Source organism: Grammomys surdaster, unplaced genomic scaffold (assembly GCF_004785775.1).
Source record: "Grammomys surdaster isolate TR1022 unplaced genomic scaffold, NIH_TR_1.0 126029, whole genome shotgun sequence".
Lineage (NCBI taxonomy): Eukaryota > Metazoa > Chordata > Mammalia > Rodentia > Muridae > Grammomys > Grammomys surdaster.
The window spans coordinates 6,574,787-6,578,899 of record NW_021620842.1 but is presented as its reverse complement, the minus strand read 5'-3'; positions in this window follow the sequence as shown (position 1 = coordinate 6,578,899).

The following is a 4,113-nucleotide window of genomic DNA, read 5'->3' as shown; positions in this document are numbered from 1 at the left end:
AAAATGCATTTTTGAATGGTAGAAGTATTGGATTTGCATCTTTCCAAGAGTCAGATAGTGACAGCTGATTGGTCATTTGTTCATATGACCTCAGGCAGAGTAATTGTATGAACTGCATGTTTTAAAAACTAGTTGTAAGCTGAAGTTTGAAAATAGCTATGAAAGAGACTGTAGATGATAACGTATTTTAAAGATAAACTACTGTGAAAAAGAGTCTGCTTTTTTTCCTTCTTATTCCTAACCTTTGACATTACCCTGTCCTCCAGCCTTGTGATTTAACTCTGAAACATGCTTTATGTCCCCCCTGTAGAACTGTGGACCAGAGGTAGTATCAACACTCTCCTAGTTCACTGAGCTGACAAGCAAACCTGTCCAGGGAGGTTTACTACATTGAGTTTGCCTCCACTCTTGGCTGGTTCAGTGAGAGCTCCCAAACTACTTTATATATGATTTTTCATTGTCAAATTTTAAATACTGCCTTCAGCTCTCTAGCTATATTTAGTCTGTTTTGAGTTTTGGCTGAAATAAGCAGAAGGCATTTCACTTTTTTGTCCTATGTCATCATTTCTCTCCCATTTGGGTGCTACTTAAGCAGAAGAAAGAGTGATGAATGGAAGAAATACAAAGAGAGACAATGGCACCCAAATAAAGCATTCTTACTGTATCACTAACTAATGGGCACCAAACTGATAGAAATAGAAAACTTAACATGGTGATAATGATGGTGGTGGTCATTATGGTGATGATGACAATGACTCTATCTATATCCATGCATTTGCTTCAACTATATGCACCACCAATGGTAAAGTCATGACTAGAAAAATTATGGAAGATATCAGAGCTATACATGAGATCAGAATAAAAACAATAATCAGTAGGCCTTATTTATAATCTATACTCTTGTGTCCTTGCCTTGGAAAACAACTTTGAATCATTTGAACTTCATTTTCTTTCATTCAGATACTTCAAGTTTAATATAGAATGGTTTTCATCATCAAGATCTATCCATAATGTTGCAAAAATTAAAACCATGTATGTTGTGTGACCTGTGTTCATAGATCAATATAACATGACACAGATTAGTCAGAAATTCATTCATTCTTTCTTTGTTAACTTTAATGTGACATTATTCATATTTCTCTAATGATTGAAGGACCCGACAGGAAAATCTTGAGAAATACATTTTGGGAAAATCACCATCAATTTGGGATTTAGTCATAGCATTTTCTTTTTAAAATTACAAATAACAGTGAATTATTTTTAGGTTATTTATTTATCAAATAAAGTTCAGACTTCTATTAAAACATGGAAACAAAGGACATATCACATTATCCTGAAATGTGCCTGTGTTTTTTCATCTCTAGACTCTGTCCTGTGTCTCTGAGGCTGGAAACAATTATTTTTTAACATTTTATCTTTAGCCTGACTGATCCTGGATTCCCAATATTTGTGAAAATGAACTGAATCCCTCTTATCTGTTTCCTAAGTGAAAGCCTATTTGAAAAATAAGGCCACTCTGTTTATATGAAGCTGGGGATGGAGAAAGTAAAACAGATCCTTAATCCTGGGAAGTTCTTTATCTTGGATTTTTTTTCCTCTTTCAAATGCCTTTAGAGAAAGATTTTTTTCTACAACTGTCAAGTTGAAAAGAAATCCTATGAAATCTTTTACAAATAGTAATTTTACACCTTCATCAGATAGAGGGGCTAATGAAGAATTTTATAATAAATTAAGTATAAAATATATTTGGAAGTAGAGGAACCCTGGGCATTAAGTATGTGTCATGTTAGTGGAGATCCAACCAGATGCATGGAAATGTAGTATTTGTCAAGTAAATAGCTGCTATTGACAACACAGCTTGATGAAGGTTGAAAACTAAGAAATGTCATTTTCTATAATAGTAATGAAAAACTACTTATTTTTCCTTCTTTAATAATACATATAAGTTCTGGTTATTATTCACAGAGCAGACACTTAGTAGAACAAACATTTATTGCAAAGATCACAAGTCACTCTTTAGGCAGCCTCAAAACTGACCCAGGTGTGATGGCATTTATGTACAGTCCCTAAAACTGTGGAGTTTATCACAGAAATCTGAATGGAAAACTTAGTTTGAGGCAAGCCTGGACTACATAAAAATTTTTAGACTAGCCTGATAAGACCTTGTCATAGACAAAAAGACAGACAGATAAATGAACAATAGAATTATATGGTTCAATCTAAAATTCTATTCATCTTATTTTAATACTAGAAAATTCAGTGATCTAGGGGTATTTTGTTTGTAGTCATCTTTTTTCTTACTTTTTCATTTTGACTGAATATTTTTAATTTCCTTACAAGATCAAACAATGATGGTTTAAGAGAATATTCTGAAAAAATTTAATATAATGAAAGTGTCATTTGAGTTATATTCTCCTCAATGATCAGAGAGCCTGAAATACCAAAACAACTTCTAAAAATCAGAAAGTCACAAAGTGGAAGGCCACTGAGAGAAATAAAACATAGAAACAGCCAATTCTTCTGAAAGGATTGGAGAGAAGCCCCCAGATTGGGTCAAAGTATGGGAATATTAGCATTGTACTGAGCTGTTTCAGGAGAAACGTATGTGGGAAAATATAATCATACAGAGTGCTTAGTACAGATATGAGAAAAGCTGGCCTAAGTGTAACAAAACCAATGCATTTAGGTAATCATTCAAAATAGGAAATATTATTTCACATTTGTAGATTTAAAAAAAAAAGCAAGAGGCTGACAAGGGTTTGCCAAATGCTACTCTACTAGTAAGGATCAGATCTAGGTCCTAAAACTTTGACTTACAGTCTATACTGTTCTTCAGAAATTAGACATTCATACTACCAAATGAGTTGCCAGTGGGCCTAATGGTATACATTCATGGTATATCAGGAGATGTAATCAACAAATAAATTCTTAAGCCAAATAAACTGAGACAGAGTTTGAATTAATGTAATGCATGATGGGATGAAACTCCATGATGTATTCTCAACCTCTTGGCCTTAATGACCTCAGTCATATCAAAAGGATAATAGTTCTTGTCTCATCAAATTTGTATGTAGATTAAGTGAGATAGTGAATGACAAAATTTGTTCTTTCTGTTTTGTCTGGCAGATAGTAGCTCACAACAAAGCACATCAGTTAAGTACAAAGCAGGTGTCAGTGATGATTTTTATGCAAAGCCAGATGCATGAACCTCCAAAGATCTATCATCCAAGAAACCTTAGCTTATTCACTACGAGTAGGAAATAGAGTATTCAGGTTGATTTAGATTGAGAAGCAGCCATACTCTAATGCTTATCACTGGTGGTACTTAAAATCAGGTCTCATTTGTTATTTTAAAACAACTCCTTTTCTTAAGTTAAAAAAAATATAGCCTATAACAGGTTGACCAGTTAAATTTTATAGATGTCACTAAATCATCAGACACATAGCTGAAAAATAGTTTTAACTAGCTCAACACATCCTACTACAGAGAAATGGAATCAAATAAAAAATATGAATGTTTCTGGGGCCAAGTAATACCTGAATTAGCTGGTGCCTCTTATTCTCTAAAATTCCCTATGCTTCAGGGGTTTGACTTGCTAAAGTAATCACCGAAAATTGGGAATGATTAGGGATTTCCTCTTCATGGGAATTAGCAGAAAAATGTCTGTATGTGTAAGTGTTTCCTCATACCTGAGAGAAAGCTATATGCTGAAGTGACTTGGAAAATACAGAAGAGAGTGAACCAAAAAAAAAACTGTAAAATTGTTGGCTGATTCTGTAGTACTAATAGCTGTGAGACAAACAAAATTATGGTGAGAGTCTTCCTGAAATCATGGATTGTATTACTGAGAAGAAAAGATATAAAAATGGAAAGAAAGAGATGTGAGACTGAATATGGAAACATCCTCTGGATGCATGCTTGAAAGGAGATGAAGAAAACCAAAGTGTTAAGATGAGACAGTGCAAAGAGCCTGTGACTGTGCATCCACTACCTTTGACTTATCGAATGAATAAGATGACCATTATTTACATCTTCAAAATGCGGAACCTTGGCAAAGAAAAATAAACAATCTTCCAAAGTATCCCGATGAGAGCAAGAACTTAAATCCAAAC